We start from the raw sequence: 26,072 nt of genomic DNA, 5'->3' as shown, positions 1-26,072 counted from the left end.
TTCCTGTTTCAGGAGGCAGTCACTGTTCAGTTCCTGCTGGACCCGTACAGGCTTCGGTGTTGCGTGTACAGTTTCCTTGTTCAAGCCTTAAGGGTCCAGGCGCAGACACCATTCATGCTGCTCCTTTCCATGAGCATTCAGAGTGGGGCCCTGTAATAGTAACCAGCTCAGAAGGCTAGAGTTTCCCCTAACCCAGTGGGAAAATATTCCCCCATTCTGTGTACACAATTGGGAACCTAACTTGTTTGTCTTACTTGTACTCCCTGACCCTTTCTGTTCACTGCCTTGGTTGCCTGTCTTTAGTCATTGCCTACTCTGTATTACACTCCTGTCTCTTGTGCACTTTTCTAAGCTCTGCTTTGTGGGCACGTCTCTGCCCTCAAGTCCCTAACAAATAGAAAGAGGGGCTCAAGATGTGCATTTTTGGTGCATGCCAGAGTTTGGAAAGAGGAAATGTTACTCCCCATAAGGACTACTGTACTGATCTTGTTTCCTCCTTTGTTATGGGACATTCAGTCCTTCAGGACAGGACCCAAAATACGCTTGCCTTATTTCTATGATGCAGGCCCTGACAAATGCGTGGCCACAGGCACTGCCTCCCCAAACCCCGCCTCCAGGCCCCGTTCCTCATTCCTCTTCAACCAGCATAGGTCAGATGACTACGGACTAGGAGTACAGTAGGCAATACGGCAAGATAACTTTTCCATACTTCTACGTCCCGTCACCTTTCCTCCATACTTGTGACAGATTCACTAGCATTGTCTCCCAGAGGGTGGAAGGTTCGATTTCTAGTTCCAACGTTAGCCGAGAAGATTCTTCAGTACTGCTTGACCAAATTAAGCATCTGCCCTCGGGCTCATGTCAAGGTAGAAGTGTTTGTAGAAGCCTGAAGGATAGGCCCAAATTGCTGCTTTTTCAATGGTGTGCCAGGGTACATGTCTGAAATGCAACTGATGCCGCTTTGGCTCTGACCAAGTGGGCATGAAGTCCCTTTGCATCTCGCACTATCCATCTGGCAACTGTAGCTTTGGAGGAAGAAGAACCTTTTCTTGTGCCCCCAATTCTAACAAAGAGTTGAGGAGATTTCCTGAACTCCTTGCTCCTGTATAGGTGAAGCTTCACAGCTCTCCTGACGTCTAAGACGTGCAGAACCTTTTCGGGTTCTGAGGTTAGATTCGGAAAGAATATCGTGAAACATCTCCTGGTTGATATTAAACGCCTACATTATTTTAGGTAGGAATGAGGAGCGAGTGGGAAGTACTGCTCTGTCACAATGAAATGTTGCAAACGGCTCGCCGGCCACAAAAACCTGTATCCTCCTCGCTGGGGTGATCGCCAACAGGAATGTGGTTTTCTATGATATTAGCCGGATATCTGCCGAGGCTTTTGGCACAAATTACTTTTGGCACAATGCTGTCAGTACAAGGTTCAGATCCCATTTGAGGTGTGGAGGCTTGACTGATGAAAAAGATGGCGAAGACCATCAAAATGCCTCTTTACCACCAGGTTTGAGATCAAGAAACATTACACATCTGAATTCAGGTAAGTGCCAAGTGCTGACAAATAAGTCTGACAAGTTGTGTGATTATTTGCCAAAGTGGCCAGGTCAGAAATAAAAAAAGAGGACATCGTCCAGTGAAGCAGATCGAGGACTTTTATGCTTCTCAAGGGACCAGTAACGGAACCTAAGGCACTTGTTCTTTTACTGTGGCCTGGTGAAATCCTTTTATGCTGCTTGCAGAATTTGCATGTTCTCATTACAGGTCCAGATGACCTAGAGACATGACCTGATCTCAGGAACCAGGCTTCCAAGTTCGATTGTGGGCAGGGGTGATGAAACTTCCCCTCTTCCATGGAGGAATGGTAGAGATTTTGGGTTCTCTTTGGATATGTTCACCAGATCCGAGAACCAGAACCTGGCTGTCCAGCATGGTGCAACTATTATGAGTTAACAGCAATCTGTTTCTTGGAATTTTTGCAGAGCTTGATGTACTAGCAAACAGGAGGTAATGCAAAGGCAGTCATCCCATACCATGTAATCTCCAGAATGTCTCAGAAAGAACACTCGCACTGTCCACCTCTGGATGCATAGAAGACCGTGGTTGTTCAGACTGGAGGCAAAGAAATCAACCTGAGGGAATCTCCACTGGTTGAACATATATTCTACCACTTGTTGGTGCAGTTGCAGCTAGTGGTTGGCTTCCGCTAGACAGCGGAGTTGGTCCGTTTCCATGTTTGACACTCCAGGTAGGTAAACTGCTTGAAGCCATATGTTCTGGCAAACAACCCATTCCCACATTTCCAATGTTACACGAATGGGAGGAGGAGACCTTGTTCCTCCCCGCTTGTTGAACATTGAGACAGAATTGTCGGTTCCGACGACGGGAAATATTCATGGGCATGGGCATGTGAATCCATGCCAGACCCCATGCTGGAGAATCTGTTGTGATCACCACGAAAGAGAGGTGGGAGTGAGGTGAGGGGCAGGGGGAGTTGTCCTCAGGAAGGAACCCCTTGCATCAGATTCTGAGTGTTGGACCACCAAAGTAAATCCTGGGTCAAGTCTTGGGAGATCTGAATTAGTTGCAACTGAGGATCTGATGCCTGTGACCAGGAGAGTCGCAGAGTTAGCTGGGTCCTTTGCATTTTTAACCAGGCCAGGGGGGGCAGCTTGAACGGAAGATGGCATCAAGCACAGAGTCTCTGCAACCACCACACTGTGGTGTTTTCGGGGGAGAGGAATAGGGAACAGGTGTGCTGGATGCGAGTTACTCTCACCATAGTCAGGAAGACTTTGGCTAGCACTGAGACGCTGTCAAATTCTACTTCCAGTTCACTGACAGTCCTAGGTCGCGTAACAAGTCCGGGAGGTAGTGGAGTTGAGGGTCTACTTTTTCCCTGGGGATTCACCACTTACTAGCCAGTCGTGCAGGTACAGCTAGACATACTCCTTGGAGACAAAGAAACAAGGCTACTGCTGCCATCATTTTCAGGAACACTCTGGGTGCTGAATTGAGGACAAAAGGAAGGAGTCTATACTAGAAATGTGTCTTCCCCACCGATATTCTCAACATCTGATGTGGGGGTCATGTGGAGATATTTAGGAAAGCATCCTTCAGATCCACTGCATAGATTCAATCTTCCTGGTGTTAAGCTAAGCAAATTTGTGCTGGGGTAATCTTGAACATTTGGAAGGGAAGAAAGATTGAAATCTGCAGGGTCCAGGATGGTACGCAAGCCTGGTTGGACTTTGTAACCATGGATAGACTGGAGTAGAAACCCTACCCAGCTTCTGGACTTGGCACCTCCTCTATAGCCTTCATCGCCAGAAGTTTGGAGATCTCCACCTTAAGAGAGAGAGACCCCCAATCTGGTTGAAGGGGGGGGGCGAGAAGAGGAAGATAGGTGGCAGAGGAAGCCTGAATCCCCTGCTGGTCACCGACGGCATCAAGGAATCCGAGGTTATGGTCCTCCAGGCATCCATATGCCAGAGTCCCATGTGTCCAAGCTTGAATATCATTTAGAGGATTTATCAGCAGTAGAGACTGAATTACTAGCTAGCTGAGGGTGCTTGTTGGGAGAAATAAACCTCTAGCAGAGGTTGTCAGCTGTTTTTTCCTTCGAGTGCTGGGCGACCAGTCCTGTACTCTCTTGAAAACCTCTGAAGCCGGTAACAGGATCTGGAGCATGAATCAGCCCTGAACGTTGGCAGCGGTTTGATGGATGCCGGTTTTGTTAGCACCGACAGAGACTTTGCTGGGAGTGTGGTTTTTGTTGCTAGCTCGTCATCTGTTGAATTATGGAACAGATCTAATTCGAACAGAAGGTCAAGAACTTTTAACCTGCACCTCTTGTGAACTTTGTGGCATGAAGCCATGCCAGTCTGCACGCATCCGTGCAAATTGCAAACCATCATGTGGTGCGTCGCTGTCTCTAGGTGATCTTGTGCAACCATTCCGACATCTGCTACACCACCTTTAAATTGGTCGAGCTGCTCATGTACAATGAACTTCTCAAATTTCACAATCCTTCCACGGCCTTTAGTTTGCTGCTGCTAGGAGGGCTGTGGCATTAGCTGGAAGACTTTTTGCCCAGAGCGTCAAGGGCGCGATCCTCTTTGCTCAGCATTTGTGACGCGGCAGAAGATTAAGCTGATGCAGGCCTGGAAAACAAGGTGGCAGCTGCAACCACTGAAGACGGCTAAGGCACGAAGACCATGAGACTTCCCCTGACTGAAGAAGTCGATATTTAATATCAATTATTTTATTACCAAATGAGGTTTTACCCAAACTGGGCCCCTACTAGCACGTCTCCCTCCGGAGGTGGAGGCTCGGGGACAGGAATTCTGAGAAATCCCATCGGGTCTATGAGCCGGTCATGAAAGGCACATGTTGACGATGGAATCTCCTCTCCCTCCTCGGTTGGATCCGGATCCTCTGGGTCCTTACAGTCCGGTGCCAGAGGTGCAACATGATCTTGGACAAGGGGAACGATGGGAGGCTGATGCCTGTGTTAATGGTGTGAGGGCCTGTGGCTCCACTGGGGTGAAAGGGGAGGCGGGCTAGGGATTTCAGGAGGTTTAGGAATGATCTCCTTGAAAACGTCCTTGAAATACTCACTCATTGGATGCAAGTGCATGATTGTGTGTGTAACAGATGAAAGAAAGCATCTTCATCCGTGTGTGTGGTCTCTGCTATTGAGTAATAGGCCTCTGAGGTTGTGTAGGCCTGGACCAGGATTCTGTCAAGATCGGTTGCCAAGATGGCCTAGACATCCATGGATCTGTGTAGTACAAAGGAGAGGTGGCGATGGGCAGAGACAGAGTTGCTGGTAAGGACATCAGAGTAGGGGAAAACCACTCCACTCTAGGAGTGAAAGGGTCACTTTCTAAAGGCACTCTGGGAAAAGCCCCAGAAGGATCCCGTCCCAGTGACACACTGTAGTGGACCGGGGTCACAGGGTGTGGAACTCCCGAGGGAGCTGGCTCCATTTTGGTCTGTGACATGACTGAAGAGGTCCCATGAGTTGGACCCGGTCCGATTTGGCCCTTGTGCAGAGAACCTCAACTGTGCTGGTATTAGATTAAGTCCTCCATGAGGGACTCTCTGGGTAGCACCGGTGTACCTGGCCCCTGTTCAGGGGACATAAGCAACGCGGGGCAGAATATTGGCCCTAATTGACGGGAAACTGGCCGTGACGGTACTGGTTTTATCCCTTATTGAGGGAACTTCGGAGGGGTCTCTGGTAGTTGTCCTCCAAAAGGTGAACCTCGGCTTTGCCTGTATTCAGTTTAGTCCCAACTTTGTGAATCTCAGAGCAAGCTCCGGTATCCAATTTAGCCCGATGGGCCTCGGGACGAGTCTCGGTAGATGCGAGGGTGCGTTCGACCCCTCACGTGACCCTTGACCTCCAAAGAGGAGCCAACGGCTGGGCTACCCAGAAAAGAAAGTCACTTAAAGGTTGATGTTTCTTTCCCTACACAAACTCACGAATGTGCTCTGGAGCTTGCTGATGGACGACTTCTTTCCAGCGCTAAAGGCATTGAGTGAGGGCCCAAGCAGAAAGTGGGTCACATGCAAAGCATGCATCCCACTTGTGATCCAGGCCGAGGAATTAAGCAGAGCATGTGAGGATCCGAAGCCAAGTAGTTCCGACAACACAACACGCAAGAATCCCTTCAGTCCCGGCATAAGCGGACGAAGAAGACTGCCAAACTGGAGACCAGGGGAAAGAAATGACAGAAAAAAAAAAAAAAAAGACGAGAAAAGGATCCCACTGGTGCTGCATGTACGGTGGGTGCGGCCATGCGCAGAAAAGGAATGAGGCCTGGAGGCGGGCACAGCCTGGGCCACGCATGCACCAGACCACATCATAGAAATAAGGCAGAATGTTGTTTTGGTGCTACAAAAAGTTCTGGCCCCGTCCCAACGGACGGAATGTCCCACAAGTACAGACACAAGGAGACAGGACATTAGAGTAAAGCAGGTTTTATCATCTTTCGGGAACTCCATTCCCTAGAATGACCTTGGTAGCTCCTAATCACAGGTAACGCCTTACAACCAGGAACTACTTCTAGCTCCTGCTCTATGAATTCCAATTTCTACCCCTGAACGGTGTTTGCGAATTTGTATGAAGGTGCATCTTACTTTTAGGATACCTATAATCAGTGCTTTAAAAATGGGCAGGCCCTACCCAGCCCTCAGTACCTGCACTTATTTTTGTGCATTAGATTACCTGCACGTCTCAACACCTGAAAGAGTACTGGTGCTCTATGTTGGGAGGAGAAAATGAAAGCTTTTCATTTCACTTTATTGCGACTTGAAGGATTACGCTTCTGCACCCTTTGTTGGGAAAAGCACCGCCCTCTTCTTCCCTCCTCTATCCACCACCTGCAGTGCCCACAATGTCTCCTTCAGGGCCCACCCCACTGACGAAAAGGAGACACAAACATGCATCTACTGTGCTCTCAGCACACTAGACGCTGAACACTGTTTCGCTAAGTGGGCTTTACCGGTTAGCATTCGTGTCCTTTGATGGAGCAGGGATTGATTTGGAGAACCTGGGAAATTACTTTAAGATTTTTCTTTGCAGTTAGCAGTGCCTAGTCTATGTAAATGTTTAAGTAACTGGAGTTGTGATGAACCGTTTGACTGAAAACACACATAGCTCCAGTTACCTATCGAATTTCCTAGCAGGCTATGAAAGCAAGTGATACTAAAGCTCCCTTCCTAAAGCTTAGTTTACAGCTATGATATCTGCAGATCTGATACGCAAAAAAGAAAGACTCATTTAATATAAATATCCAAACTTTAACAATGCATAACAACAAATTGGAAGTTTGTGTGAACAGATCTCAGATACAATGCTGCTTTACCAAAGTGTGTTCTCTAAAGGCACATCATTTAATCTCACAGGGCAATGCCTGTAAACGAAAGGGTGTGCCTAAAACGGACCTATGCCCAAGGTGCCACGCCGAAAGCGCTGCGCCAGAATGTCCGGCTTCGTAGTTTGGCGAGTACTAGCACTTCTTTTTTTCCATTTAAAGCACTGCCTATAATTACGGTATTCTAACACTGTTAGAATACCAATCTGCTTTTGGGTAGTTACAATATGGTAGATGCTCAATTGCCTTTGTTTTAACTGATCAAAATCATAGATGGCTTAAACTATCACTTGATTATGCAGTACTACTTTGAGGTACCTCCGAAAAGACTATGTAGCATACAAACGGTTCGTTTGAATCTCATGCGAAATGCAGATTTGAAACAAACTATTTGCTAGATCTTAATTCCCCAGAAAGAGCTCCATCGTGCTGTGTGATGACGGATACCCAGGAACTGTTTTTAGCTCCTGCTCACAGAGTGATTATTTCAATCACTCCAATAGCCTAATTATGGGTCGGTAAATCACCGCCTTGGCCACTAGAATGAACCTGGAAAAACAGAAATGCAGTTCCCATAAAATGCAGGCAATCAAGATAGACAACACTTTGAAAGAGTCGCTTTTTGGATACTTAAATAGACGAGAGGCAAGGGGCACAAACGTGAGAAAAAGAAGGCAGCCAAAACCAATTATTAATCGAACTTTCAACCTCTAGCCTCCTCAGTCTATCCTTGAGGTTTGACATTCCTACTCAGAAAGGAAAACGCTGCGATGCTGAAATTGTCTCCAAGGGTCCTCCAAGGTCCTAGCTGTAACATTACATGTTTGTGTTGCCTCATTAACAATCGCCCACTAGAAAATACCCTATCTTGGGGTAAGAGAAAGAGAACACCCCCTTTATAGTACTTCCTTTGCACACTTGCAACAACAAGTATGGTTGTCTGCCAAGATCCTGCGTCTTTCAGGCTAGACTGGCTTTCTGCTTGCTCTCATTTGGAAAAATAAACGACACACCCAGTTCCCCAGTGCCTCTAAGGACATGCCTTTTCCCACGCCATTATAGACTGACACCAAGAACCGCAAACTGCATCTTTCCCTGCACCACCTTCCGCAGTCTGGTAGTAGAGCCCCTGCTCTCTACCGTCATCTATAATGCATGTGTGGGGCTAGGCATAGCAGTGAATGGGTGGCTCACCCCTCACATAGAAAACATATCAGTTAGATCAACAATTGTGAATTTCGTTCAGTCTGTAAATGTATAAATGCAAATATGCAACAGCGTTTACCTTAATAATTGTAAAGCCAAATTAGGAAATAGACCCAAATTAGGCCACAGAGCAAATAAGAGCATTTTCTGTTCACACATTTATTTTGTGAATATTGCTAATGTATATGATGCACTGTTTTGGCGTACTTAAATCAATTGCCTTTCAGATATTTGCATTCCATCAGATAAAGTCACAATATTATAGAATCAGATTGTGGAAATGGTCAGGATACGTCTGTAAGTGACACAGCTAAGAAGGAGTGCCCAACATGCAGAAAGGGGGCACCACACGAACATGGGAGGCATTAATTGGAAGGTTAATAAGAAAAAGTGTCTGTAAACACAACCATGGGCTATGCAAAGATCAGGGAGACGACCCCAATGAGAAGGAGATCCTAATCAGGTTTGAAGAAATGCAAAGATGGGGGAAATACAAGAATAGAGGGGGTAAGATGTACATGCAATGGGGTGTGACCAAAAGAAATGTGGGGAGCTGCATTAGAAAAAGGGAATGGGACGGTAGACAAACCCAAAGCAGTGGGGGGATAAATAGGATAGACTAACAGAGGTGTGGGGGGCGGGGAGGGATAACGCGGATTATTGTTCGTATTCCTCTCCACCATCATAAGGCTGCATCTTGGCGGCGGGGGTGTCGGGAGGCAGTGGGAGGTTGGATGAGTGATACTTGGCTTAAGCCGATTAGGGACAAGACCGAGGTCTTGGTGGTGCATTACCCTTCTGCTGCCTCTATTTGGACTTCCAACTTTTGGCCCGTCTCTCTTCGCTCACTTACACCTCCTGTTCTAGTGGTGAGGGACCTTGGTGTTAACTATGTGCTTCACCCTCCCTGGGTTGCCAGCCCAGGCACTTCAAATTGAAGATTCTGTGGAAAGTCCTTCCCTTCATTCCTTCTCACCTCCATGCTCCTGTGGTTGCCTCACTCATTCTGAGTGGAGCAGATTATTGCAACTCGCTCTACTTAGCTCAGCCACTATATATTTTGCAACGGCTCCAGGTCTTACAAAATTCTGCAGCGCAAGTGGTGTCCATGTCCCTTTTTCTCACATTTCACCAGCTTAACTAGCTACCCATTGAGAAACTAGTACAGTTCAAATCTCTCTGCTTAGTACACAGGACGTTTTAGGGACTGGGGGCCGAGTATATGCAACAGAAATTCCGTCCGTATGTCCCCAGCCATGTGCTTCATTCTCAGAATAACGCAGTTATCTTGGTTCTTAGGATCTGGCTCTCCTGCATTGGCAGCCGCACCTTTTCTATGGCGGCCGCCAAGCTCAGGAACTCGCTGCCTCGGGCTGCAGGTTATGGCGAATCATCCAGCTTTTCAACAAAGTCCTAAAGACCCTCCTCTTAGTGAGGGGGGCTGATGGCTCCTTCGCTGCTGGTTCTATAGCACCAAGGTGCCTCTGGGTGAATGTGCGTTCAATAAATAGCACTTCAAATCAAGAATAGAGCATTACTAAACACGGGGGTGGGAGGGCTGAGGAGAAAAAGAGGTGCCAAAAAAGGCAGGGAGGGGTCGAAGATAAAAGAGGGAGGGGTCGAAGAATGCAGAAGAAAACGAAAAAGACAAGATGGAGGAAACAAAAAAAAGTTTACTTTTGAACTCAAAGAGTCAACTCCTAGTAAATGTTTCCTCTCCCGCATTGGGCGTATGTTGCCCACAGAGGATAAACTCCCTTACATTAGCAAAGAGGGCAACGCGGATTGATCAGGCTGAAACAGGATATCTAAAGGGCCATGCACACTGACACACATACAGCCAAAATTGGTCGCTATGTCCTTGACAAAATAAACAGGCCCATTATAATGTGTGGGTTTGTATTTTATGGTTTGACACGGGAGGGCATTTGAATTAGCACATTGTATAAAGAAGGAACTACTAAGAATTTCTCAGACACAAAGCCTCCAGAACAGCAAAGATTGAATTTTAGTCAAATTGGAACAGTTGGTATCAATAGTCACAGTTCAAGCTATATTTGTTTCAAAATTCTTCTAATTGCAGAGAGATTCAATATATGCATTAGAAATGTGCCGGTAAAATGGTAAATCTTTTGTTGAAAAATAACAATTTCGAAGGACAAAACGGATCAATAAAATTGCTCCACTGTTGCATATGCTGAAGTATAAAAAGCCTACTTCACAGAACGTGTGAGAAAAATGTTAATGTTTGGTATAAGGGCCTATCTGAAAATTTAGCAAACGATGACATGACCATATTAATTATAACACTCCAATAAGGTATTTGGATAATGTTCATGTTACAGATCTTTATTTAACCAGCGCAGTCTGGCTTGCGGAGTTCCAAATGATGAGCACAGCAGATTGTGATCAGTTGCCCATCTAGTTGTCTTGTTTCGACACGTTCTTCTAGCCAGCGGCTCATAAAAGTATATGATATCATAAATGGAGATATTTCAATTCTGTTTGGTTTATGTTATTGGGGGTGGAGAATGTCAAGGCGAGAGGGGGGCATTCTCAGTGGCTCAATAGGTCTTTGAGTCACACAGGAAATTTCAATCATTTCATCCACCCCGCACACTTTTACAGACTGCCTAATCCATGTACGCTGTAAACTGCTTAATGCTAGTTTTTGCACCATGACTTCACTGGGTTGTAGCAGAGGGGGCGAGTTAGGACTCATACCCTGTTATTCACCAGGCAGAATCTCTTTCAGTGCGAATTAAATATTGGATTGCTGATAGCCTTACATCACACAAAGTAACATTCAATTATATAGAGATAGAAGCACAGTACGGAAGAGGGCCTTTGTGAGTCCTCATCTTCAAATTTATCAAGTGCATTTCCTTCAAAAGTCGAAATGCCAAAACACAATAATTGTAGGCAAAGTAGAACAAAAATAAAACTACAGTAAGCCTTTAATACAATGTTACCGTAAAGTGATTGTATGATGTCTTCAAATGTTTGGAACCAATCAAACATTACCATTGGAGGGTAAAGGCTGCAAAGCACAACACTCAAATTGCTTACATTAGAACACACAATCACGTCCTCAAACACTTTAGAATAGGGGAGCTAAAGACACCAATCCAGACTCTCCTGGCGAGAAAGGTCCAGGATGGCGTAACAGGCAACAAACTGGTGGTCACGAATGCCGAGGGTCATCATCCCTGAAAGGAACTGCTGCTGGAAGACGAGGTACAAAGTAGGCCCCTTCGTAAGACCCAGAAAGAAAGTAAAGACCTTTGCCTCGGCCTCAAAAAAAGGGGGGTTAGGCGGAGAAAACAAAACCCACAAAAAAAGTTGTTTTTCCCCCCCCAGATCTACGCTGGGCTAGGATGCATTAGAGAGCACTGGTAAACGTGAGGGAAAAGCTCATGGCTCTAGGAAACGCTTGCCACAGATATGAAGACTTCCTAGTTTACATGGATGAGGCCCAGTCTTTCTTGGATGCTATGATCACCCATAATATTATAGTTTAGTTGCAGCAGGCCAGAGGCAGTCACCTGGTAAACAATGCATGAATCAAAGTAGAGTTTTGGGTAGAAATTTCTCCACCTTACTTAACATATGCAAACTCAAACTAGCCATTTAAAAGACCCTTTCTCAGCACTCCAATATTCAACTCGAACACCAAATGACACCCCGCTACAGGCCAAAGCACGCCCATCCTGCAAGCACGAGGTTGCCCTCTCTGTACCCAAAGCCCTCGGTGTGCCCAAAAAATAAACACGTCTAAAGCGGTCACACGCGCATACACCTCAGAGTGCTCACAATTGTTATCACCACAAAGCACGGCTAGCGCAGCCTTCGATCTCTTAGACCATAATCAACGCAAATCAGTTTTAGCAAAGGTGGCCAATTGCGCCCCTAAAGCAATTAGCTGGCTAGACTCGTTCCAGTCAGACAGAAAATCCAGGGTTCATTGGGGTAACAACTTTTCATTCAGAGACAATTGGCAGCGGCGTGCCTCAAGGAGCCAGCCTGTCTCCACTACTCTTTAATGTGTACATGTTAAGATGGATTTCTGAACTCTGACCTGGTGGGCAGATGTTTAGGAGGCCAGCCTAGTTTCTTGGAACAGGGTAGCCTTCTGGACAAGCCAGACCAATCAAGGTAGCTTGGCGGCGGTCAAGACTAGGTCTCAGGAGGGGTGACTGAAAGACCTCAATGAACACACAGAGTAAAGGACACTTACAAATTACTCCCAGTCAGATGTAAATGTATTAAAAATACAAATCCATTTATTTCATGGCCTTTGAGTTTCAACAAACAAATCACAGTAATACTATTATGCCAACACAATCCTATCTAAATACATATATACAGGACCAATGGGGTCTAAAGGGTTAATGCACGGAATGGGTCCAAAACCTAAAAGGAGGAAGGAAACTGGCAGTGCAGATAGTCTTTAGTCCCTTCTGCATCCAACACACTCCTAACTAAGAGGCAGTCCAATCCCTAAGAAGAGTGGAGCCTAATGCTCAAATGTACAGGCAATGCTAGCGCACGCAGTAGTTCAAATGGGCAAGACGGGGTCTCTTCAAGGGTATGTAGCAACTCGGGAAGGTGGGTGAGGCGATAAATAGGTTCCCCCACTATTCGAGGATGGTCTCCACTTGAGGGCAGAGTCGATTCCAAGAGTTGGGAATAATTCGCCAGTTCGCACTAGCAGTAGAAAGGAGAGGGTCCCCCAGGGGCCACTCGTGCGTAAAAATGGATGGAGGCACTAGGGGCCACCAGTTACTGTTGCGATTACTCACCGACCCCCGGTGCACTCCGGACCAAACTTCAGCAGTCGAGTCCACTTCGGTTGCAGGTTCAAGTGCAGCAATTTGGCGGCTTTCAGTGACGAAGATACAGCAATGATTCCCAAATGGGACAGTAGCGATTTCTCCGCTCCTGGTGGATGGATCAGGCAATTTCACTGCAGCAGGTTTCAGGGGCAAGAGGGCCACAAATGCAGCGCACCTGCAAAGTTAGTAACCGCGTATTCTCCGGTTCAGGCACACTCACTTTACTCCAGACCTGGCAACACCAAGTGTACGAAATTCGGTGCGAGAGTGCTGTAAACACAGAACTAGCGATGTACCAAGTTACGAGGGCTTCCTCGAAACGGCGGCGGTATAAGGGCAAAGAGTCTTCGTAAGCTGGTCAGCCCACTGGTTGACCCAGGGACACTTCCGAGAAGGCATACTTGCAGGGTTTGATGAAGGTGCCGAGAATAGTTGGTCCCACCATTTCAATGGGTCGAAGCCTCATTGCAGACCTTCTGGGACGACCAGATGCAGAGGGGTCCACTCGACGGCAACGGGCTCAGGGTGCCAAACCTTCCACCGGGTCACCAGCGGTTCCTCGACTCGGCTTCTTAGTTTCGGGATACTTGGATCCTATCCTTCGTTCAGTGAGAACTCCAGAGATCGACATGGTATGGGTGTTTGGGGCCTTCTCTTATCCAGAATCTCCTTCGCACCAAAACCAAGAGGACCCAAATGGGAGATCTGCTCACATACAGGCATACCATACGTGGACCAATCACAGACAACGGTGGTCCCAGGCATTCACAGCACTCCAGACTCTCTGGCACCCGGGATGTGTATTGGGGACAGACACCCCAGCCCTCATCCTGGAGGCACACACACAAGGCATGCAGAAGCAAGCGAAAGCTTGGCACCCGGGTCGGCTCGACCTGGGGAAGGTGAAGGGGCACGATGGCCAAAGGACAGGACAGAGCACCTCGTAGCATGGCCATTTTGGAGCCAGGCCACCTATTCATGCCAAACACGGCAATCGCGGTTTACCTAGCAGGAAAGGGTTAAAAATATACAAAATGATAAGCTGCCACCAGCCTTGTCCAAAGCACATCTGCACTTCTCCTAAAAAAAATCCTTCGAGAGTATCTAGGGCCTTTGAAATTGACTAATAGACCCAAGTGCGCTGTATTGTAAGGTACATTGTACACCTGTTACATGTTGCAGAATAGTTGCAACATTGGAAAGGACTAAGGGAAACAAAGTCTCCCAGTACTGACTGTCTTAAGGGCGTGTCAGTTTCCTGATAAAAAGATGAGCGAAAAGTCCAGAGGAGTGCAGCAGAAGGCTGGGCTCCTCTGGTAAAGTCAGACTATGGTGTTTAACATCAGTAAAAAGTTGGTGAGGATTGGAGGGGGCACACAACTGGAGGGAAAAATACACATAAATGGGAATCTTTCCTAACAGTACAAAAGATTCTCATGTCTGGTCCTTGACAAATTGGGCGCCTTTTTCACCAATTACGCTGACTCAGCTGGTGGTGGAATGGAGCGGGGACTACGAACAGGATAGTGCAAGGGTGGAAGAAGTCTACAAATCCATTGAGAACTGGATGAACAACTGGCTACGTCTAAATGCAAATGAGACGGAGCTAATGGTCTTCGGTCCAAGCCATGCCAGAACCAAACTTAACAGCTCATATCAATCTTTCCGCATTAACAAGGTGGTAGAGTAAAAACATTAGGGATGTATATGGATTCGTCCACGAGTGCCGAAGCCCATGTTCTCCAATGAAATAAGAAGTGTGCATACCACCTTCGAAAGAATTGCCTTTAAGGCTATGACCACTGACACACAAATGCATCCACGGTACTGCCCCATCCTACCTGTAAAGCAAACTGGTCACGATTGTTCCAAAACGAGCACCCCGATCGGACTCAAAATGTCAAATTGAAATTGCCGGATTCAAAAAGGCTAACGGACTCAGGAAAGCCTTGCCACATTAAAGCAGCCATGATGTGGAACAACCTATCCATCTAAGACTAGAACAGAAATACACTAGTTTCCGGAGAAAACTCAAGACACATTTGTTCAATTGACAAACCTGTCTTCGGAAACTGATACCCCCAATGACTTACTGAACGCCCCATCCTGTGATTTTGTGTGTTTTTTTACCTACGTCTTCATGTAAGCACCCTGGTGCTTGCGAGCTGCTGGCAATATATAAATAAATAAGTACATAACGTATTTATTTCACTTTCTAACCATTTGAATGTGCATCGAGTGCGTCCGAGATTGGAATGTGTTTCGTGAAATATAATAAATTGCTTGCTATTCACCAGGGTGAGAACCAAAAAATAGCGAAACTACATTATTATTCATGAAAAAGTTAAAATAGAGTCTTCAACACATGGGAAAAGCATCTGCACACAACACAGCAGAAGTGTCATTTTTCATGTACCCTAGGACGCAAAAAACAATACTCAGACAAAACAAACGCTATCTTTTCAGAGCAGATAGTAAGACTGGAAGGAACGTTTTACATCATAGATATTCAAAATTATATTGTAACCAGGGCTCTTCTGATAACTACTTTTCAGAAAAAAATGCACTTACTAAACAAAACTGATGTTACACCATGGTTTTCCTCCAAAATGGATTACATTTATATACATCGCGTACCAACAGACAAAAAGCAAGCAGATTTAGGAAACGTCTCTACAATGATAAACAGCCTTGCTGTCAAATTGAGGAACAAATTATTGCATGGAGCAAAAAATAAAAAAATAAAAATAATCTATTGCAAAATACGCATGTACACAACTGTTTCTCTTCATGCCGTCTGCGCAGATCGCTTATTTAAAGAACAAAAGATAGATTGCATGGAGGCTTAGCTTTAACGCGCTCTTTGCTTTACGACAAGCTTGCTATTGTTTTGCGTTCCCCCCCCCCCCATTTACGAGACAGCCTCTGAATACATCCAGAGGCTCCATTTATCTATCACCCACCCGACTCCCTCAGGGATAGTTGGAATTACCAGAAAGGTCAGGCGACCTGTTTGTGTTTTTAAACCATTTCGGGTGGGGGTCTGCAGTCTTATGATACAGCATTATCTTTTTAAATCAGGACATTAAATGCGTGATTTACAGCATGCACGTTAGATGCTGCGCCTTTGCTGCCACCATTAGCCTGCCTCCCGCAGTATCCAGCAACGTTTTAATGTTCTTAGCTCATTGCCTCTTTACGCCGGTTTCATCTGCAGAAACACTGTTGGCAAGATGCTAAATAGCTTTTCAGTGGACATTTAGGGCCCGATTGACAGAGCGTTGTCCAATGGGATTGCGCCATTATAAAATGCTTCTGTGAATCAGGCCCTTCCCGAGCATGACGAAATGTGCCCCCCCCTGGTCTGAGGGAGGCTCAGACCGGAGGGCGTGGGGGGGGGGGGGGGGGGGTGATGTTCAGAATTGAAATAGACTCCCTCCACAGAGTTGCCGTTAGAGGAAGTACAGGAATTCCAAATGTCGGTGGCGCAAAGCATTTTCTCCAGTAGTGTGACTCTGGCCCAGTTACAGAGATTGGTCGGAAAATTGAACATTGCCCTGTGAATCACACCTATGGAGTAGGCCCTTCTCCAGCTACACCATAGGGGCAATGAAAGGGCTGAGGGAGTAGCATCACCACACACGATTATCTCAGGAGGGAAAGACTGATCTGAGGATTTGGGCAACATTACTGTTGGTGTTTAACAGGACCAATCTATTGTCTAATAAGGAAGAGACCAATGGCGAGTTAAGGCTTACGGAGCTGGAAGCTTGTCATTTGGGGCAATGCTTGATTCTAAGTGATACAGGGCAGGGTGGCTTCCGTAGTGGGCCCAGTCCAGGTTGGTGGGGAATGGGACTTTTCCTGGGGCTATTCCCCATCATTGTGGCGTTGACAGTTTGGCAGGGGGGTTGTGTGATAGGAACGTGGTGCTTTGGTCTGAGAAGCATGTCAGTAATCCTGGCAATGAACAATCAACTGGCTTCTTGCTCCATGGTGCTCAGATTGCCAAAGAAACAGGTCCCGTTATGCTTGGTGTCCATGAAACACAACAATACAGCTAATGATGTGTCTCGTTTTAAGACGCAGGACTTCTGGAGTTGTACCTGGAGGGCGAGTATCAGATGACTCCATTCCCAGAGATACTTTGGAAGCTTGGTACCCAGCACTCCCCACTGATCGCTGGGTCATTAGCAGTAAAGACTAAGGCAGCCTATGGGGGTGGGGGTGGGACCTTCCAAAGTGTTCAGAGCCTTCTGCCAAGAATGGGGTTACGAGTTTATATTTTGCAGGGGGTCCTTTGTTAAATTAGTTGGAATATCTGCATGGTCAGGGGGCAGCCAGCGCTTGATTAGGCATGGAGGCATGTGTCATCTGTATGTTTTTTTTTGCAGGCCTGTGGGCAATCCAGCTTCAAATTGTACAGTACTTAAGGCCTTTATAGGATGGGGAAGGCTACAAGGGAGTAGGAAGGATTCTAAGAGGCCTATGGACTCAAGGAAATTACTGTGCAGTGAGGGCATTGGAAAGGACCTGCGAGACAAATGGGAGCATTTGCTCATCAAGGTGGCTTTTGTGATGGCATCTTTTAGGGCCTTTCCATTGGGGAGTTGGCTTCAGCATCAACAACCGACAAGCTTGGGAGTCTCGCACACAGTGACGTGGAGCTTGAAGGGGATTATGCGGTACAGCTGTAGGTCAGGACGTCCAAGACCAATCATAAGAGAAAGGGCCAAGCTTTTCCTGGGAACCTAGAGTGAGGAATTGGTTTGCTCTACCCAGGCCACAGCCGATTTTCTGGCAGTCCATGGGAGCAAAGAGGAGTAATTGCTGTTGCACAAAGACTGGTCCAGGTGGTCCAGTTTCCAATTACAGAGGGTGTTTCAAAGGGTTCAGGGGGCAACAGGCCTCTGAGAGGGGGGGGGTGGAGTCTTTGGGTTTTGCCTCAATCTGTCAGGATAGGGGCTGCCTCCCCGGCAACGGGTGTGCAAGCCTAAAGGCAGGGCACATTTTGAAGTTAGGGAGATGGCAATCTAATGCCTTAAAAGGCTACATCCAGCCTCACTTGTCATGTTAACCATCGAGGCAGCAGGGGTGCAGGGCATGTGCATGTATAGAAGAACGCTAGTGTTCCAAACTTGAATCCACCACTTGTCCTTTTGTTTTGGTTGTCTTGCTGCTTTGGAGTTTGTCACAAAGTCCTGTGTATTGGATCATCGGCCATTCAACCATCAGAAGGATTGTGTAGTTGTCGAAGAGAGGGATGCGTGACCTCAGGTTTGCCTCAGACGTGTCAATTTGGTGAACTGGCATTAGAGGACTCGGTTGGCAACAGTTGAACTAGTTACTCTTACCTTGTAACGTTCTTTCGATGGGATGTTCCTCCGACGTATTCCTTATCTTAGATAGAAATCCTTCAGCTTTGCTGGCCTCGGAAAATTTTTTCGCCAGAGGGCGCTGCGCGTCGATGATCGCCGAGTCGATGACCCTCGACGGCCTCCGTGCCGACGTCGACGTCATCCTGCCTATAAAGGCCGCGCGCAGCGTCCGTTGCTCAGTTCCGTTTTGTAGTCCCCAGTAATGTTTTTGGATTAGACTAATCACCTTGAAGGAGCATAGGCTGCAAACCCACAGGAAGTCATACTGCGGGGATGGATGGGAGGGTCGATAAGGAATACGTCGGAGGAACATCCCATCGAAAGAACGTTACAAGGTAAGAGTAACTAGTTCTTCGAAGGGATTGTGTCCTCCGACGTATTCCTTATCTTAGATAGACTCCCATAGCAGTGGTATTGTGACTGGAGGCGGGAGTAATAAAAGTTATGTTACCCTTCCAGAATGGACAGAGTGTAACACAGCCTTGCCGAATCTAGTTTCTTGACTAGAGGAGGAATCCAGGCTATAGAATTTGGTAAATGTATGTGCGGACGACCATGTGGCAGCCGCACATATATCTCGAATTGGCACCCCTCTTTGAAGGGCTGAGGATGTTGCGATACCCCTGGTAGAATGAGCCCTTAGATTTTGAGGAGGCTCCTTTCCTGCCAATTTGTAGCACTCCAGAATGGCTAAAATAATCCATCTGGAGATGGTTTGTTTTGTTATTGGAAGGCCCAACTTATGTCCTGCATAACCTACAAAGAGTTGGTCTGCTTGTCTGATCTTAGCCAATCTGCTGATATAGAAGCTCAAGGCTCGCTTAGGGTCCAGCCTGTGCAGTCTCTCTTCCTCCTTCCCCGGATGAGGAGGAGGGTAGAAAGAAGGTAATATAATCTTCTGAGTGATGTGAAACTCCGAGACTACCTTCGGGAGGAAGTTAGGCTTCACCTGAAGAACAACTTTGTCCTTGTAAAAGATTGTATGTGGAGGTTTACACGATAAGGCTTGCAACTCGCTAACCCTTCTAGCAGATGTCAATGCTATTAGCAAAACAGTTTTGAGGGTGAGAAGCTTCAATGAACAAGAGTGTAGTGGTTCAAAAGGGGCACCCTTTAGGAAGTTTAAAATTAGGTTTAAATCCCATAAGGGAACTTGAAAAGGTTTCGGGGGATAAACATTAGTTAATCCTTTTAGGTATTGTATTACCAATGGAATTTTGAAGTATGAAGGCTCCTCTGCAGTGCGCTTAAAGATTGATAGCGCTGCGAGATAGCCCTTAATTGTGCCAACCTGTAGGCCTGAATTAGCCAGGTAAAGTAAGAATGACAACACCATAGGTGTACCACAAGAAAAGGGTTCAATATTCTTTTCTCTGCACCAGCTGCAAAATTTGTTCCAACGGCAGCGGTATAGAGTTTTAGTTGCCGGCCTTCTGGCCGAAAGCAACACCTCCATAACATCATCCGGAAGGTCCCAATCCTTGTACCTCAACCTTTCAGACACCAAGCGTGAAGGTTGAGGGTCTTGATGGCTGGATGGAGAACCTGACCTTCCTTCTGCGAGAGAAGATCCTCTCTGTATGGCAGTCGAATTGGAGGGCAGATGGACATGTCTAGAAGGTCCGGGTACCACGTTCTCCTGGCCCAATCCGGGGCAATTAGGATCATGGTCTTCCGAAACCTTCTCAACCTCCTGATCATTTGAGGAATGACAGGGACCGGAGGGAACGCGTACAGAAGTGGGAACTCCCAGTCCACTACGAACGCATCTCCTAGAGCTCCTCTCGGGGGAAATTCCCTTGAGCAAAATCTGTCGCACTTCCTGTTGATACTGGTGGCGAACAGATCCACTTGAGGGGTTCCCCAAAGGGCGAAGATCTCTTGAAGGACTTCCTGAGCTATCTCCCACTCGTGAGAGACTGTGCTCTGCCTGCTCAGAGCGTCCGCTGTCAAGTTCTTCTCTCCGGCTAGGTGAATTGCCGATAGAGAGATTCCTTCCTGAATTGCCCAAAACCAGAGCTGCATCGCCTCTCTGCACAGTGGTAGTGAGCCTACGCCTCCTCTTTTGTTGAGGTAGTGCATGGCCACTGTATTGTCCGTCATTATTAGGACGTTTCTTCCCCGTACAGACGGCAGAAAAGCCTTCAGCGCTAGTCTGATGGCTCTCAGCTCCAACAGGTTGATATGTAGTTTGGACTCCGATGGAGACCAACGACCGCTGATGGTCAAGTCGTTGGCGTGAGCTCCCCACCCCGTGAGTGAGGCATCCGTGACTACTGTTATCTCCGGCCATGGTTGCCAAAACATTTCTCCTTTCAGGATGTTCTCCCGACAGGCCCACCACTGAAGGTCTCGGGCTACTTTGACCGGGATCCGAAGGAGATCTGTCATCCTTCCTGAGAACTGTGACCACTGAGTTCTCAGTGCCCACTGGAGGGATCTCATTCTCAGGCGAGCCTCCGGCACGAGGAATATGCAGGATGCCATGAGGCCTAGCAACCTCAGAAAGTCGTAGGCTGGGAGATATTGGGCATTCTGAAATCTGATGACCATCTGCAGAATATCTCGAGCCCTCACCTCTGGTGGCAAGGCTTTTCCCAGGGAAGTGTCCAGGACTGCTCCAATGAATTGGAGTCTCTGTGATGGTATCATCTGTGACTTCTTTAAATTGAGGGAGAAGCCCAGCTTGTGAAGGAAGTGGCAAACATAATCTAGTTGTCTCTGAGCCTGTTCCGAAGATACAGCTCTGATCAACCAATCGTCTAGGTAAGGGTAGACATGAATCCCTTCCCTCCTTAGACTTGCAGCCACAACCGACATTAGCTTGGTAAAGACCCTCGGGGCGGAGGTTAGCCCAAATGGCAGAACTCGAAATTGATAATGAGAGCTGCCAATTGCGAACCTCAGGTATCTCCTGTGCCTGGGATGGATCGGCACATGGAAATAAGCGTCCTGGAGGTCTAGAGATACCAACCAGTCCTGAAGCTGGAGGGCCTGAAGGATCTGAGAGAGAGTCACCATCTTGAACTTGTCCTTTCGGAGGAATTTGTTCAATTCCCGTAAGTCTAAGATGGGTCTCAGTCCTCCGTCCTTCTTCGGTATTATGAAGTAGGGGGAGTACCAACCCTTGTTCCTTTCCGCTACAGGTACCAGTTCTATGGCACCTTTCTCTAGCAGGTCTAAAACCTCCTGCAAGAGGAGCGGATCTGGAAGCTTCAAAGGGTTGTTCCCCGGTGGATGACTCTGAGGGATATGTAGGAAGGGCAGGCAGTAACCTTGGGCCACTGTCTCCAGAGCCCAAGCATCTGACGTAATAGCCTGCCATTCCGTCAGATGGTGAGTTAACCTGCCCCCTACTGGTGTTCTGTGAGGGGAGACCTCAGAGTGGTTTTGAAGCGGCTGATGCAGTTGCCGAAGGTAAAGTGGCTCCTGCTCCTGCGGGTGCGGCTTTCTTTCCCCTACCCCGTCCACCACGGGTAAATCTTCCTTGGCCTCTTTGAGCCGGTCGTCCCCTGCCCCTTCCATATGAGGAATAGTAACGAAAGGACCGTCCTCTCCACGATGATCCCGAAGGACGAAAGGTATTCTGACGGATAGCAGCTCCCAATGACTTGGCTGCTGCCTTGGACGTTTGCAGTTTCTCCAAACTGTCATCCGCCTTCTTTCCAAAGAGGGTAGAACCGTCAAAGGGCATATTCAAAAGCCTGGTCTGCACGTCAGAGGCAAAACCAGACTTCCTCAACCACGCATGCCTGCGGATTGTGGTACTTGCCGCCATGGCCCTGCTGATACTGTCAGCAGAATCTAGGCCAGTTTGTAGGGTCTCGCACATCGCATCTTTACCATCCCTGATGATGTTTAAAAATGCGTCCCTTTCCTCTCCTTCTTGGAGGCAGTCAGCCGCTGATGAAGCGCACTCCCAAAGGGTGTGGCTGAACCTAGCGAGCGTACAGGTCGCGTTAATAGACTTTAACGCCATGCTACAGGCAGAAAAAACCTTCTTAGCCATGGCATCATACTTTTTGTCATCCCTATCCTGCGGAGCAGTGGGGTATGCAGATGTGCTGCCTGATGAGGTTGCAGCCTGTACAACCAAGCTCTCAGGAGTAGGGTGTTTTGACAAATATTCAGGGTCAGAACTAGCCACCCTGTATTTTGTTGACAGTTTTTTATTTACTGCCGGGATAATTTCTGGCGTTTCCCAGTTTGTCAAAATCCTTCTCTGTAGAGCAGAGTGAAATGGAACCACAGGATCCTCCTGTGGGCCCTTGTCCAGTATGTCAGTGAGGTCATCCTGCTGAAAGGCAGGAGAAGGTGCAGACCAACCCATAAATTCTATGATTCTAGACATCAGAGCTCTATATGGAGTCTCCGCATGTTCTCCTGGGTCTGGTTTGATAAATTCTGCTTCAGGAGAAGTGTCCAAGCCACTAGCTTCCTGAAGTGCATCCTGAAGATTTTTTAATCTTCCTTCCTCAGAGGCGAAAGTCTCTGGCTCTGGTGATGTGGTCCTCTGTAAATCAATATCTTGGTCTGAATCCTCCCTTTCCTCAAAAATCGAGGTTAAAGGGGGATACATTGGTTTTTGGAATGGTATAAACCCCATTTCCAATGCAGAAGGAGCCATCATCACAGGCCTTGAAAACGTCGATGTCGTCGACACCGACGTGAAAGTACTCGAAGGCGCCGTGAAAAGCGTCGAGAAATGTGTACTAGGCCTCGAAGAACTCGAAAGGATCGGAGTCCTGCTCGAGAACGACGTCGACGTTCTCGGCGTCGAGTCGGAGGTCTTTTGTCTAACCGTTGGCTGTGGAGTAGCCGTGGTTATTTCCTTCACCGGCGTCGATATCGGCGTCGACGTCGGCGTCGACTCGATCGACTGATGCGCCGATGAATCCTTCGACAACGGCGTCGATGGCGCCGACCTCTGTTTCGAAGGAGTTTTCGACGATGGCGTCGATGATGCTTTATCTCCCGATGGCTCGAGGCGCTTTCGGGTTGACTTTTCCGCCGGGTACTGCGACTCGCGGCGTTTAGATTTTTTGGGTTTTTTACCCGGGGTATCACCCTCAGCTGTCTTCGAGGGGGACGAGGCCGCTTTCTCGAAGACGCTTAGCATCTTTTTCCTGAATTCCTCCCACTCAGCTTGCGAGCTGCGTTTTGTGGGGCAATGAACTCTCTCAGGAGAACTCGACGAAGATGACGAAGGGGATCTCCTACGTCTCTTCTTCGAGTGTCTCGATGTCGACGAGTGGTGGGAGCCACTTCGTGATCTAGATCGAGAGTGTTTTTTATGGTGAGGAGACGAACGTCTCGACTCTACCGAAGAAGCTTTCGAGGAAGTTAAAGTTGACCTACCTCTCTCGAGCTTCCCCCTACGCTCCTTCAAGGCTTTCGCCGTCATGGAAAGGCATTCCTCACACTCCGAACTCTGGTGCGTGATTCCCAGACACCACAAACAGACCCTGTGAGGGTCCGTCAACGACATTTTCTTCCCGCAGTCTCGGCACTTTTTGAAACCGGACCGAGGGGTCGTCGGGTCGGAGGAGGATGCCATCGATATCGAGGTAAATAGTAGTTATTATATACGTTATCTTGACGAGAACTGAGCAACGGTGTTCCGAGGCACAACGAAGCGCGGAAAAACGGAACTGAGCAACGGACGCTGCGCGCGGCCTTTATAGGCAGGATGACGTCGACGTCGGCACGGAGGCCGTCGAGGGTCATCGACTCGGCGATCATCGACGCGCAGCGCCCTCTGGCGAAAAAATTTTCCGAGGCCAGCAAAGCTGAAGGATTTCTATCTAAGATAAGGAATACGTCGGAGGACACAATCCCTTCGAAAATAATTTTTGTGGTAAAGTAGGGCTACAGGAGAGGCTATCGCGCTCGGTCAATCGCTGCATGGTCCCAGCTCATTCTGCGGAAGACAAGGGGGCCAGGGGTGGAGGCTCGTCCGTTGGAACATCTCTGCCTGCAATTTGAACAATGGACTGGCTGAGTTGGCATCCATCCACTAGCATTTTATGATTGTAGCCCATGGACGGTTGAGGGGCTCCGACATCTTCAATCAGGATATGGTGCACCTGTCAAAGCGAGTAAAGGAGATGTTGCTCTTTCATGGGACGAGTGATGGTTGAGAGGGAGTGAAGGCATAGTGCCCCATGCCGGTAGGTCTAGTTCCCTGTGGCAGGTGGTGGTGGTCTGATGAGATAGTGATTCGCCCCTTTGCAGAGCCCCGGTGCCAGGGGTTTGCCATTGAGGTGGGCTGGCCGCCTCTCGCCAGAGATCTTCGGGCAAGTAGGAATCAGGGGGGCCAGGAGAGCAAGATCAGAAGGCATTCGGTTAGGACCAGGGTCTTTGGCCTCCTGGTATCACTCCCGAAGGGCATGGTGGGGAGGAGTGAGGTGTGCCTCTCTGGGCACGAACTGCAGTATGGCGGAGTGGGCAACGTTATACGACAGATTTTATACATTGCTGTGGATTTATGCTGCCGGTTTCTGTAACTCTAATGTTTTTTCTTATGGTTGAGCCATTGTTTTTTACATTTCATTTTTTGTGTGTAATAAATGTAACCAGGTTTTCTTTCAAGATCGTGTGTTGGTGTCTTGCCTGGGTTTACTGATCCCTGCTCATCCCACTAGGGGCTCTGCTCATTTCATCTGTTGTAACACATCTCAACATTAATAGGTCTGAACCATATGCCATTTATATTCATTTAGACCAAGGGGTGGGCAATTCCCATCCTTGGTACAACGTTGTAACATCGCCCGTTCCCACCCCCCCCCCACTCCGCCCCCCCCCCCCAAACTGTTTTTACTGAATAAACTAATCGAAATATATGGGGTGGGGGTAAGGAGATATAAGAGGTAGGGGGTGGGTAATGGGTAGTAAATAATAGGCAAGGGTGGTGGGGGGGTGGTGGAGGATGACCACCTAAGAATAAAACCTTTTTCGATTTATTTTTTCAGCAAGAAACTGTCGGCAAAAACAAAACTAATCGAAAAAACAGGGCGATTTAATAACATAGAACCCCCATCATCACTATACTGTCTCTGGTCAGATTTATACTGAAGCTTTAAACAAAGACTTTTCGTGCAACTGAATTTATTGGCCGCATTATCCTATTTTACTATGGAAAAGAGGAACGTTTTTGCTTGGCAAGCAATGAGGACAAAGTCATTAATTCTGACTGGTCAGTGTAATCACGTGACTATTCAGTACATTAACAAAACTAAGGACCCAAAGCATACAGCACAAGCAGTTCATGCAAAGGATGGAAATGAAAAGACACCAGCAATTTGGGTTTGTGGTGGCTGGAAGGGGCCCTACCACACGAAGCAATCCAATGACACAGGAGACAAAGCCAGCTCAGTTCTAAACAGCAACCACTCTGTCCTAGTTTCTAGCCATCCCAACTTTTGTCAGTTGTATACAGCACGTATTTGACAGATTTAGGAGTTTAGAGCTCAGTGCAACTACCTCAAATCACTCCCAACATCTCTGACGCACCTTTCCAGGAAGAACTGACTGGACTTCTAAGCCACTAGAATTCTAGCACCAAAAAAAACCACCTCAGGATTTCACTTCGGTCCCGTCAAGGGAAAGACGGCAAAGGTCACCAAAATAGCATGCCAACTCCAGCAAGAGCAACCATCCTCCCTCGGTAAAGGTCTCATATGAAACAATAATCCCCTTCTACACTCCCCTCTTTGACCCATGCATTCTTCCCTGCCACCTCCTCCAAATACCGCTTCTACCACAACCGGC

General features: G+C 47.6%; 1 protein-coding gene across 13 annotated transcripts in view; it reads right to left on the bottom strand.

Moving 5' to 3' along the window:
- The window catches only part of MBNL2 (muscleblind like splicing regulator 2), a 914,045-nt gene that overhangs the window by 632,919 nt on the left and 255,054 nt on the right, over positions 1-26,072 (bottom strand). The gene's annotated exons all lie outside the window — the stretch shown is intronic.

This window comes from Ambystoma mexicanum, chromosome 7q (genome assembly GCF_040938575.1).
Source record: "Ambystoma mexicanum isolate Mex_15411 chromosome 7q, UKY_AmexF1_1, whole genome shotgun sequence".
NCBI classification, from domain to species: Eukaryota; Metazoa; Chordata; class Amphibia; order Caudata; family Ambystomatidae; genus Ambystoma; species Ambystoma mexicanum.
The sequence above is the reverse complement of the archived record's forward strand: the minus strand, read 5'-3'. Positions and strand labels throughout refer to the sequence as shown.